The following is a 14,526-nucleotide window of genomic DNA, read 5'->3' on the forward strand; positions in this document are numbered from 1 at the left end:
AAATTACCCATAACATTTTTCACAGAGCTTCAACAAACAATCCCCAAATTTATATATAACCACAAAAGACCCAGAATTGCCAAAGCAATCCTGAGGAACAAAAACCAAGCAGGAGGCATAACTCTCCCAGACTTCAGGCAATATTACAAAACCACAGTCATCAAGGCAGTGTGGTACTGGTACCAAAACAGACATACAGCCCACTGGAACAGAAGAGAAAACCCAGAACTAAACCCAGATACCTATGGCCAATTAATCTTCAACAAAGGAGACCAGAATATAAAATGGGAAAAAGACCATCTGTTCAGTAAATGATGATGGGAAAACTGGACAGCCACATGTAAATTAATGAAACTGGAAGACACCCTCACACCATGCACCAAAATAAACTCAAAATGGCTGAAAGACTTAAACGTAAGACAAGAGATCATCAAACTCCTAGAAGAGAACATAGGCAAAAAATTCTCTGACATTAACCCTTCAAATATTTTCTAAAGTCATTCTCGCAAGGCAACAGAAATAAAAGCAAAAATAAACCAACGGGAACTAATCAAACGGACAAAGTTTTGCACAGCAAAGGAAAGCATAAAAAAATACAAAAAGACAACCTACAGAATGGGAGAAAACGATGCAACTGACAAGGGCTCAATCTCTAAAATATACAAACAACTTTTACAACTCAACAGCAAAAAAAGCCAACAACCCAATGGAGAAATGGGCAAAAGACGTGAATAGACATTTCTCCAAAGAAGATATACAGATGACCAATAAGCACATGAAAAAATGCTCAACAACACCGATTATTAGAGAAATGCAAATCTAAACTACTATTAAGTTCCACCTCGCAGCAGTCAGAATGGCCATCATTAACAAATTAACAAGTAACAAAAGCTGGAGAGGCTGTGGAGAAAAGGGAACCCTCCTCCACTGTTGGTGAGAATGTAAATTGGTACAACTATGGAAAACAATATGGAGGTACCTCAGTAAATGAAATATAGTATTACCGTATGACCCAGCAATCCCAGTCTTGGGCATACATCCAGACAAAACTTTCATTGAAAAAATTACATGCACCTGTATAATCATTGCAGCTCTATTCACAATAGCAAGACATGGAAACAACCTAAATGCCTATGGACAGATGAATCGATTAAGAAGATGTGGTTTATATACACAATGGAATATTACTCAGCTATAAAAGAACAAAATCATGCCATTTGCAGCAACATGAATGGAACTAGAGACTCTCATAGTAAGTGAAGTGAGTCAGAAAGAGAAAGACAGTATTTCAATTAAAGAGGGATGACATGAAGGAAATGGGGTTACAAACCTTGGTGGAAAAGGAAGTCCTTGACGAACTCTTTTTAAATCAAACTTACGTTGCTGTGGGAGAGATTCCTCATATGGAAATCCATGTAAACTGAGGTAACAGATTGATTCACAGAAGAAACTTCATATTATTACTATGTATATTACATAGGCAAAAGTTGTGAATTTATGACTATACCATGTATTAATCACTAAAGCTCTGTTTTTTATTACTCATTGAATTTTATTACATTTATAGTTGTACAACAATCATCACAAACAAATTATAGCATTTCCATCCCAAACCCCAACCTGTCTCATTTGGAAACCATAAGTTTTTCAAAGTCTGTGAGTCAGTATCTGTTCTGCAAAGAAGTTCTGTCTGTCTTTTTTTTAGATTCTACATGTCAGTCATGGCATATGATGTTGGTGTCTCATTGTCTGACTGACTTCACTTTGCATGATCATTTCTAGGTCCATCTATGTTGCTGCAAATACCATTACTTCTTTCCTTTTAATGTCTGAGTAGTATTCCATTGTTTATATGGATAACATCTTCTTTATCCACTCCTCTGTCGATGGACATTTAGGTTGTTTCCATGTCTTGGTTATTGTATATAGTCCTGCAATGAACACTGGAATACATGCATCTTTTCAAGTCATGGTTTTCTCTGGATAGATGCCCAGGAGTGGGAGAGCTGGATCAAATGGTAATTCTATCTTCAGTTTTCTGAAGAATCCCCATACTGTTTTCCACAGTGGTTGCACCAATTTACTCTCCCACCAACAGTGTAGGAGGGTTCCCTTTTCTCCACACCCTCTCCAGCACTTATTGTTGTAGACTTTTTGATGATGGCCATTCTGACCGGTGTAAGGTGGTACCTCATAGTAGTTTTGATTTGCCTTTCTCTCATAATGAGTGATGTTGAACATCTTTTCATGTGCTTTTTGTTCATCTGTACGTCCTCTTTTAATAAAGCTCTATTTTTGAAACCTGAAAAAAAGTTGTGAATTTATGAAGAAACCAACTAAGTAGAGGAAGAAAATTCAATGTATGCTTTGAATTAGCCCAGAAAGAGACCCATAAACAAGGGCTTGAGGACAAATCATTTGCATGTTGATTCCATGAAACACCTGTCAGGTAGAGGGAAAGTGATATAGTGAAGAGAACAGTGCAGTATCAAGCCGAAGAGATGCTAAAATCACATCTGCTTAAGTCAAAGAGAGCCAGATGAGTCAAAGATAATTTAGATAATAAAAAAGCCCATGAAAATATGTCTTTAATAATGAGTTCTTGAAACATTTAAAGAAAAATTAATACCAGCTTTTCACAAACCCCCAAATGTATGTGGAAAGACAGTCTCAACTCTTTATATGGGACATGACCCTGATATCAAGACCCCAAAAAGAGTTATACACCAATTTATCTCTTATGAAAGTAGAAGAATACTAAATAAGATGCTAACAAACCAAATTCAGGAACATATTACAAAGGATAATATACTATCATCACCTGGGGTATTCCAGAAATGCAAGTTTAGTTCAACATACAAAATCAATCATTGTAATATATCATATCAATATGCAAAATATATACTCACCGAGGACCTACTGTATAGCACAGGGAACGCTACTCAATATCCGTAATAGCCTACATGGGAAAATAATCTGAATAACAATGGATAAATGTATATGTATAACAAATCACTTTGCTGTACACCTGAAACTAATACAACATTGTAAATCGACTCCACTCCAATATAAAATAAAAATTAAATTAAAATACAACATATTTATAGAATAATGGACAAAAACGCATGATGATCTCAAAAATGCAAAGATGGCCCTTGACCATACCTGAAATCTCTCATGGTAAAAATATTTGTAAAACCAAAGATAGACATGAACTTCCCCCACTTGATGAAGTTATATTTAAAAAGCACAAGATAGCATAATTAGTATAGAAAGACTGAATATGCTACTTCCCTAAGATTTGTAGCAAAGACAAGGATGTCTGCTCTAGCTACTTCTATTTAACATTGTACTAGAGATTCTGATAAAAGCAATTAGGCAAGAAAAATAAAGTCATTCAGACTGGGAAGGAATAAGGAAAATCATTTCTACTTTCAGATACCATAATCTCGTACATAGAAAATTTTAAGGTGTCCACACAAATATTATTATGAAATATGATTTCAACAGGGTTTCAGTATACAGGATCAAGATGATACAAAAATACAGTATCTATACAGTGGAAGTGAAAAATACAAAATTGGAATTAGAAATAAATTTCTAAGGTTTACAGTCTACTGAGACTGAATCATGAAGTATTAGAAATTATGAACAGACCAATAATGAGTAAATAGACTGAATTAGGAATAATTAAAAAAAAAAAAAAAACAGCAAAGAAAAGCTCAGGACCAGATAGATTTACTGGTGAATTTTACAAAAAAATTTAAGGAGCAACTAATGCCAATCCTTCTGAAACTCTTCTGAAAAAAATGAAGAGGAGGGAACATTTTGTTTTGTATTGGTCATAGCATATCAACAGTCATGCTATTTGCTAGGAATGCCTGGGGTGCTTGGTGGGTCCATACTGCTTCTGGTGAGCCCCACAGACATTTCCCAACCAGAGTCAACCTTACGGTGGACTGGTCTTTGTGTTTATCATGATTACAAGATGCACCTCAGCACAACCACGAGGGAAATTTGGAAAGTCAAAACTTGTGACAGATTCTGGAGGGTATTTGGCATGCCCGAGGGCCACACAGGAAGATCCCATGGAGAGAGAGAGAGGGAGAGAGAACTTGCAAATGTTCCAATTGTCTGCCTTTATTAGAGTTCAAAGGTGAGGTAGCTATGGTTTCACTCTTTATTTTAAAATTTTTATTGGGGTATAGTTGGTTTACAGTGTTGTATTAGCTTCAGGTTTACAGCAAAGGGAATCAGTTTTATCTGTGAATTTAAAACTTAAGAGCAAAAATTAGGGCACAGAAAAGGAAAATCAGGGTCACTCGAGTGGTCAGTTAATTAAGTCACCCGGGTTTTCAAATAGGGGAACTTTATGAGTGGGGACTGCTCATTTCCTTATCTAGTTGTTTAATTAGTAGCTGTGTCACACAGCTGGCAACTTGTTTATTAGAGAAGGGTGCTTTGAAATGGATGCCTCAGCAATCAAAAGTGTAATGTCAGGTACTTACTTTATGAGAAAAAAGCTCACTATCGGGCCATTACACTACACACTCTCAAACTCATTCTATGAGGCCAGCATTCCCCTGATACCAAAGCAAAATAAACGCACAGCAAGGAAAAAAAAAAAACCCTGCAGACCAATATCCATGATGAACACAGATGCAAAAATCCTCAAGAAATGATTCCCAAATGAATTCAGTAGCACACTAAAAGGATCACACACAAGGATCAAATAGACTTTAGCACCACAATGGGAACACCAAAAAAAAAAAAAAAGGTAAAAATTATATGATCATTTCAATATGTGTAGAAAGAGAATTTGACAAAATATAACATACTTTCATGACAACAACCCTCTTCAAGGTGGGTATAGAGGGAACTTAATTCAGCATAATAAAGGCCATACAAGCCATAGCCAACATCATATTCAATGGTAAAAGACTGAGAGTTTTTCCTTTAAGATCAGGAACAAGACAAAGGTGCCCACCCTCATCTTTATAATTAAATATGGGACTAGATGTCCTAACTAGACAAATCAGGCAAGATAAAAAAATGAAAAAGGCATCTAAATTGGAAAGGAGTTAGTAACACTGTTTTTTATTTGCAGATGATATGATCTTACGTGAGAAGATTGTATATAAAAATCCACAGAGTTCCCATTGTGGCTCAGTGGTACTGAACCTGACTAGTATCCATGAGGCTGTGGTTTAGATCCCTGGCCTCAGTGAGTCAAGAATCTGGCACTGCCATAGCTGTGGTGCAGGTTGCAGATGTGGCTCAGATCTGGTGTGGCTGTGGCTGTGGTGTAGCCTGGCAGCTACAGCTCCGATTTGACCCCTAGCTTGGGAACTTCCATATGCCACTGGGTGCAGCCCTAAAAAGATAAATAAACAAACAATAAAAAAATCCAAAAGACTCAACCCATCCAAATCAACAAATTCCATAAATTTTCAGTATGTAAAATCAACATACAAAACTGTTTCTTCTTATACGCTAACAATGAAATATCTAAAAAAGAAATAAAGGAAAAAGTATCATTCACAATAGCATCAAAACCAAAAACACTAAGACAAATTTAACCTAACCAGAGTGAACTCAAAACTAAAAGACTTTAATGAAAGGAACTGAAGAAGACACACACACACAAAACGGAAAGATATCTTGTATTCATAAATATTAATATTGCTAAAATGCCCATACTACCCATAGTCATCTATAGAGTCAATGAAATCGCTATAAAAACTTCAGTGGCACTTCTCGCAGAAGTAGAAAAAACAATCCTAAAATTTGTATGGCACCGCAAAAGACTCTGAATAACCAAAGCAATCCTGAGAAAGGAGAATGAAGCTGGAGGCACAACACTTCCTGATTTCAAACTATATTAAATGATTCCACTAACCAAAAACAGCAAGATACTGCCATAAAAATAGACACAGAGACCAATGAAAGGTAATTGAAAGCCCAGAAATAAACCTCTATCAACAAATATTTGACAAAGGAGCTAAGAACGCTCAACGGTAAAAGGAAGGTTTCTTCAATAAATGGTGTTGGGAAAATTGAGTAACCACATGCAGAAAAATGAAACTGAACTTTTATCTTACACGACCCATAAAAATTTAACTCAAAATGGATTGAAATACATATATAAAATATAATAAAACTCCTAGAAGAAAATAAAAGCAAAAATCTCTTGATTTGGGTCTTGGAAGTGATTTTTTGGAAAAGACATTAAAAGCCCGAGCGACAAAGGCGAAAATAAATAAGTGGGACTACGTCAAACTGAAAAGCTTCTGCATGGCAAAAGAAAAAAATTAAGAAAGTGAAAAGGTAACTTATAGAAGAAGAAAATACGTGGAAATCATGTATCTGACAAGGGGTTAATATCTAAAATATGTAAAGAACTCTACAACTAAATGACCAAACCAAACAAAACCCCAAGCAAAACCAATTTAAAAAATGAGCAGAGAAACTTAATAAACATTTTCCCAAAGAAGGCACATAAATGGCCAATAGGTACTTAAAAAGATACTCAGCATCACTAACTAAAGTGCAAATATCACCAAGGGGAGTGAAAATCAAAACCATAGTGATAAAAAAAAAACCCCAAAACATCACACCTCTTTGGATGGCTATTATTTTTTAAAAAGATAAGTTTTGGCAAGGAAGTGGAGGTAAAGGATTTTTGTATATTGTTAATTAAATTATAAATTAGGATAGCTACTATTGAAGACAATTTCCTCAAAAATTTCAAAGTGGAATTACCATATGATCCAGCAGTCCCATTTCTGAGTATATACTGAAAGGAATTAAAATGTGAACCTCAAAAGATGTATTTGCACTCCTGTGTTTATTGCACTATTACTGACAATAGCTAAGATATGGAAATCACCTAAATGTTTATCTACAGAAGAACAGGTCAAGAACAAATTATATGCATTTGATAGAACATTATTCAGCATTTAAAAATAAGGAAATCCTGCCATTTGCAACAACATAGATGTATCTGGAGGACGTTTTTCTAAGTAAAATGCATCAGACACAGAAAAACAAACATAGCATGATCTCACTTATGTGTGGAATCTAATAAAAAATAGAGACAGAGAATGTTGGCTGTCAGGGGCTGGGTGAGGGGAAATAGGGAGGTGTTGATCCAAGGGTACAAGGTTTCAGTAATAAAATTAAATAAGCTCTGTAGATCAGTATAACATAAGGTCTATGGTTTAGAATACCCTATTGTCTACGTAAAATTTTAGTAGGAAGGTAGGTCTTATATTAAGTGGTTTTACCATATAAGGAAATAAAACAACAGTGGGTCTAGAGAAACTTTTGGAGGTGATAAATAGGTTTATGGCATTGACAGTGATGATGGTTTCACAGGTGCATACTTATCTCCAAACACATCAAGTTGTATACATTAAATATCTATACCTTTTTGCATGTCAGTCATACTTCCAAAAAGTTTTTTAAAATATTATGATCGGAAGTATCTTTGACATTGCATTATCTTAGGGGATTTGTTTAAATAAACAACCAACCAGAATCTAGAGCATTAATCTCCACATCAGGGTTTGTCTTTCACTGTGTACCACATATGGTTGATAATGATCAGACTGGATTCACAAATTCAGCTTTGGATTTCTGGACTTCACTTTTCTATTTTTCAAGTTCACCCTTCAACAAAGGTTTATATTAAGGTAATAAAAAGTATATCTGATGAGTTTACATATAATGAATTATAATCAGATTTTGAGGGAGTTCCCGTCATGGCTCAGTGGTTAGCGAATCTGACTAGGAACCATGAGGTTTGTGGGTTTGATCTCTGGCCTCGCTCAGTGGGATCCAGCGTTGCCGTGAGCTATGGTAGAGGTCGCAGACGTGGCTCGGATCCCGTGTTGCTGTGTTGTGGTGTAGGCCAGAGGCCACAGCTCCAATTAGACCCCTAGCCTGGGAACCTCCATATGCAGCGGGTGTGGCCCTAAAAAGACCAAAAAAAAAAAAAATCAAATTTTGATTAAAACCTTGGGAAAAGTCATACTCTTTTCAGTAGTTCGACCAGGATGCCTTGACTTTGTTCTATAGCTGATGAATCTCAATCACTGTCATATACTTTTCAGTAGTTCACCTCTCAGGGTGGAATGTCATTCCATGTTCCTGCAGTACCTAGATGCTGTCTATCCCAAGAGTCATTTTCAAGTGACTTCTAGAGGTTGTCTAGCTCGATCACCACATTTTAAGAATGAGGTAACAAATATTCTTGGAAGTTGACCAGTTGGTAAGTAGAAGGCAGCACCAGGCTTAAACCCTAAGTCTTGTCCAGTGTAAGACGACACAGAGTCTTTTATTGTTACCTTTGTATTCCATTCTTATCTCCACTTCCCTCAGCCATCATCCTCTTTCTCCCAGTTTCTATAACAGTCTCTACAGCCACTTTCCTACTTTGACTATGGACTTTCCAATCTCTTTTCACACACTTTCCACCACTATGTACAGCCTACACCGCAGCCACAGCAACGCCAGATCCCAGCTGCGTCTGTAACCTACACCAGAGCTCATAGCAACGCCGGATTCTTAATCTACTGAGCGAGGCCAGGATCAAACCTGAGTCCTCATGGATATTAGTCATATTCATTTCTGCTGAGCCATGATGGAAACTCCTCAAAAATTATTTTTATTAGTAATATGAATCAGATAAGCAAGCATATAACTTAGATTCCATTGCCTTGAGTCTTCAGAAGAAATCATAAAATGTGGAATAAGTCTTCCTTTCTAATGATGTTTATATCAGAACAAAGATGCAACAAAGATTTTGCAATTAAAATCAATTGTTCTCAATATGTGTAATTTGTAGGGAGAAGAGAGTTACTCATAACAAGGTAAATGTGGCCTGAGAGTTCCATTTTCCTGGGGATGTGTCAACGGAAGTCACCTGAGGTCTGCCACAGTCTTTCTACCAGGAACGCTGTGGACTGCTACACTGGTTGGATGAAAACACATCGTTTTCTGAAGCCTTCCACTCCCAGGTCATGTGGCTTTTCTATCTTAATATTTTCATTCTGTGCATGGTTTCCCTCAGAGCCTCGTGAAACTGCTTGTTCCGAAGAGTGTAGATGATACGGTTCAGCAGTGGGGTCACCACAGTGTTTACAAGGGCAGCCTTCCTGTTGGAGTCCAGTCTGTTCACTTGTTTTGGATTCACATATATAAAGACACTGCTGCCATACATCAGAGAGAGGACAATGAGGTGGGAGGAGCAGGTGGAGAAAGCTTTCTGTTACTCCTTAGCGGATGGGAGACGCACGATTGTGATCACTATGTTGCTGTATACAATGATGGTTATGAAGAAGGATGTCAAAAGGACACACAAAGCAATGACAAAGGCCAACATTTCAACAAATCTGGTGTCAGAACAGGAGAGATGAATCAGGGGGCAAGGTCACAGAAGAAATGAGGGAGAAAGGAATGACATGGCAGCCACAGAAAGATAACTGGGAAACCTTCACAATTAAACCAGTGATGACAGTGAAGCTCAAAGCAAAGCCAGCCATGACCAGGAGGAAGCAAGTCCTCAGGTTCATGACGGTTGTGTAATGATGATGCTTGCAAATGGCCACATACCGATCCAGAGACATTACTGCTATGAGAGGGAAACCTCCTACTCCCAGAAATAAAAAGGCAAAGCCTTGTGTGAAACAAGCAGGAAAGGAAATTGTTTATTTGCCTAAAAGAAAGATGACCAACAATTTAGGAACAGCCGCACTTGTAACACCGGACTCAGTGAAGGAGAAAATGCTGAGGAAAAATACTTGGGTGTCTGTAGCTGGGGGTCATCACAGGTGATGGTGACTATGAGTGCATTGCCTGCAGTGGATGCCAGGTATGCCAGCAGGTACACAAAGAAGGGGACCTTTCCCAGATGTTGGACAGTAGGAAACCCCTCCAAGTTGAACTCTTGGACAGCTGTCTCATTCTCCATTTCCATTGGGATCTCTTTCCACAGCAGCATCACTTGCTACTCTTATTCTACAATAAAGACATTGCAGTGAGCACAAAGGTTTTAGGGGGCAGATGACCAAGTTATTTGATTATCTGAAAGGCGGCTGGCAGATAGCAAAGGAGTCCGGCCAGCTTGTTCTTGAATCAGAAGGACATGAGTCTAAGTCCAGTTCAATACTGAGTCCTAACCCCAGAGAGGCAGGTTATCTTTGGAAAGTTAGTTCTTTCGTGAGCGTCACTTTACCAATGTAACACAAAGATTATAGAATCTATATGCATATTCTTGTGAGAATTAAGTAAAATAAAGCAGGTAACTCACTTGGCATGGGATATAATGTTTTTCATGTGTTCCACAAAGTCTAATATAATATTAGGGTCATTTGTACACTCTTAAATATAGCATAATATGTATATCAATAACATGGTCATTGAAATTTGAATATTTATGCAATATTACATTTTATAATGGTATTAGTTCATAAGCAAACATAATAGTAATGATAGTAACGTTCGTTTTGAGTATCTTTTTAAAGATGTGAAACAAATTCTGTGGGCCAAATCATCATCCTCATTATCACCATTGTTTGTTGAGAACTTTACTAATGCTTGGTACTATGCAGGTCACTTAAATTCAGTACTTCTATTTCTTTCCGCAATGGCAATGAATGTTGGTTGCCCCACTTCTTCTACTGAAGAGAATTAAGGCTTAGGTCACATAGCTGGGAAATGCGGAGCTGGGACTTCACTAGATCTTCCCAAATCCAAAGCCCTTGCTCTTTCTAAATGCTGTAACACAATATTTTTAAATCAGAAGAAATCTATTGCTGATGATCTCTCAACCTTAAGAGAGTTTATCTTAATTTTTCTATCCTTTAGTTAATATCTTTGGTGAATTACTGAGCTATGAAATGACACAGGCCCTAGAGATGATCTGCTTTAGCACGACCGTTTTATAGAAGAGACTGGAGAGCAGAGACATTGGGGGTTGCTCAACAACATGGTATAAATTGTAAATTCAAGATTTACTCCACTCCTCCATGGCTCCATGCTGTCATGTAATAAGGATGGGGAGTGACAATAGTTCAGAAGAATGGCCCACTAGGAAGGATATTCTGCAGACTTGGCATCTGCACACTCATTTGTCCATCAAATCTCAAGGACTGTCTCCTTATTCTCTTCGGGGCCTTCAATAAATCACTTCTCTTATGATGGTGTTTGGGCTCTAGCATGCCAATACTAAGCTAAAAGGCTGCAGTAGGGAGTGTATCCCTCTTACCAACCTGCCATGGGCCGAGTTCCCTGAAGTGGTGCTCATGCAACCAAACTTTTCACCCACAAGTGGCACTGCCCGCTGGGGCAGGCTGGAGGTGCCTCTGCTTCTGTCCCAGTTCAGCAGCAGGTCCTCCAAGTTACTGCTGTCCATGATATAGGCACATAGGAATCAGCTCATGGTGGGCAGGGCTGCTTCCTCCTGTAGCTAATAATCTCCAAGAAACTGCAGCTTTCTCTGCATTGAAGGGAAAGGAGAGGAAAAGGAAATAATTCCCAGAGCCTGTGGTCTTAGAATGGGGTGAATATGTATCTCATATTCCCAGTGTCGCTGGATGACAAAGTCCTGCTCCTACAGCTCAGAATTTTTCATATCTCAAGGAAGCTTCTTGGCAGCCTTGACCCCTGACACAGACAGAATAAACAGCCACATTTCACTGTCTGTACTTCTGGGCTAGAACATGACTCTGGGACTATTTAGGGTTCTGGTGAAAATCTGGTTCTGCCTCTCCCTGTGAATAAAAGCCAGCTAACATGCAATATTGTTGTCCAGCTAGTGGAAGCAGGCACATTCTTTTGGGGTTAGCCTAAGCAGCTGCTGAGACAGGTTTCTTTTTTCTTTTTCTTTTTCTTTTTTTTTTTTTTAGGTAGGCGGACTTTATTTTATTTATTACTCAATGAACTTTATTACATTTATAATTGTACAGCAATCATCACAATCAAATTTTACAGCATTTCCATCCCAAACCCTCAGTGCATCCCCTACCCTCAGAGACAGGTTTCTTTTAATGAAGTAGCCATGGTCATGGTCACATCTGCTCTAAGACTGGACTATGCTCCTTCAGCAGTTCCTCACCTTTTCATGTGGAGAAGTACACCTGTTCCACTGCATCGGTGACGAGCTACTCCCAGTATTCAAGTCTGAGGCCTCTGTGATAGTTTTTCCACAAAACTGGTCACCACACAGGATGTACCAAGTCAGTGAGCAGAGAGCACAGGGTCCCAAACCTTGCTAGAAGCTGAAGAGATCATAGCAGAAAGTCAAAGTGGTCACTGATACAACCCTTATATTTATCTTCTCATTGACTGTGGCAGCGCTGGCTCCCAGATGTCGATGCTGTTCTCTGCCAAGACTTTCAAAGTAATTATATGACTTAATTTCCCCAAGGTTTCTAAAATCCCAATGTGAATCTTGCTTTGTATTTCAGGTAAAAGTCCAAACTAAATTTTTTATATGTGAATTTCCAATAGAGCCAGAGCATAGAGGTTAAAAGAATAGATTATTATCATGCGAAAGAGCTGGGTTACACCCTCACAGTCATCAGGCTTTGGGGAAGACACTGGTTACTGAGGAAGGAGTTGGTGGAAATATACCTTGCTCTCTCAACCATTCTTCATGACTCCACCAACAAATTATGATTCTTTTCATTGGATACTTTTTGTCTGAAGAATATTTTTGATGCCCTCCCCAATCTCCTGAAAAAATACAAGAGCCTATTTTTTCCTCTTTAAGGAAAAAAGGGAATGCTAGGTGGCTTCTGTGACATCTCTGACCTTGATGGCCTCTTTCAATCTAAAAGGATCTAGGAATTAGATCCTCAGATTCCATCTCTGTTTGTTTTTTGTTGCTTTGTTTAGGGCCACAGGTGCAGCATATGGACATTCCCAGGCTAAGGGCTGAATCGGAGCCACAGCTGCTGGCCTACACCATAGTCATAGCAACTAGGGATCCAAGCTGTGTCTGTAACCTACACCACAGCTCATGGCAACGTGGGATCCTTAATCCATTTAGCGAGTCCAGGGATTGAACCTGTATCCTCATGGATACTAGCTGGGTTCGTTTCCACTGAGTCACAATGGGAACTCCTCCCAGATTTCATCTTGATTCAGAAAAGGAAGGGCAAGGAGTTCCTGTCATGGCTCAGTGGTTAATGAATCTGACTTGGAACCATGAGGTTGCAGGTTCGATCCCTGGCCTTGCTCAGTGGATTAAGGATCTGGTGTTGCCGTGAGCTGTGGTGTAGGTCACAGGTTCGGCTTGGATCTGGCATTGCTGTGGCTCTAGTGTAGGCTGGTGGCTATTTCTCTGATTAGACCCCTAGCCTGGGGACCTCTACATGCCGTGGGTGTGGCCCTAGAAAAGACAGAAAGACAAACAAACAAACAAACAACAACAAAAAAAGTAAAGGAAGGGCAAGATGTGAGCTTCAGTGTGTAGAACCTGTTGCCACAGCAACCGCTGTTGGAAGGCTGCTTCTCTTCCTGGGTGCCTTAGCTGGGTTGCTGTGGCAGGAGTGACCCATTTTTCTGTTGCTCCTGGCTTCCCATTGTAAAGCTAGTGTTGGGAACTAAGTTCCCAGTGTGTATTTGTAGGCAACTCTGGGGCATATGCCTGGAGATCTGTTCTGCCTGAATTTGTCCTCACCAAAATTGATTTTACAAAGTCAAATTAAATAGTATAGAAATTTTCATGAATATTCATGTGGGTTCCACCTTACCACAAACAGACAAAATTGTTTCTGTAACATTTGCCTATCTACACACTCTGGTTTCAATCCATGACAGATCTTGACCTCACGGCTATATTCTCAGGTGTTAAGTTAAAGAACATGAAGAATAATGGAAGATAAGTGATAGAAGCTGGAACAAATTGAGACTCTACATAGTGACATCTAGATAAAGGCTCATTAGCATGGAGTTGTTTTAATTTTTTCTTTTTTTGCCATTAAAATTTTTTTAAATGATTTTTATTTTTTCCCATCATAGCTGGTTTACAGTGTTCTGTCAATTTTCTACTGTATAGGAAGATGACCCAGTCACACGTACATATATACATTCTTTTTCTCACATTATCATGCTCCATCATAAGGGACTAAATATAGTTCCCAGTGCTATAGAGCAGGATTTCACTGCTTATCCATTCCAAATGCAATAGTTTGCACCTATTAACCCCAAGTTCCCAGTCCATCCCACTCCTTCCCCCTTCCCATTGGCAACCACAAGTATGTTCTACAAGTCCATGATTTTCTTTTCTGTGGAAAGGTTCCTTTGTGCCATATATTAGATTCCAGATATAAGTGATATCATATGGTATTTGTCTTTCTCGTTCTGACTTACTGCACTCAGTATGAGAGTCTCTAGTTCCATCCATGTTGCTGCAAATGGCATTATTCTGTTCTTTTTTATGGCCAAGCAGCACTCCATTGTGTATATATACCACATCTTCTTAATCCATTCATCTGCTGATGTACATTTAGCTCTTTT

The 14,526-nt window shown here is 38.5% G+C and overlaps 1 pseudogene; it reads right to left on the minus strand.

The window, feature by feature from the left end:
- Positions 8,782-10,570, minus strand: LOC100739044 (annotated as a pseudogene).

The sequence above is a fragment of the Sus scrofa genome, chromosome 14, assembly GCF_000003025.6.
Source record: "Sus scrofa isolate TJ Tabasco breed Duroc chromosome 14, Sscrofa11.1, whole genome shotgun sequence".
NCBI lineage: Eukaryota > Metazoa > Chordata > Mammalia > Artiodactyla > Suidae > Sus > Sus scrofa.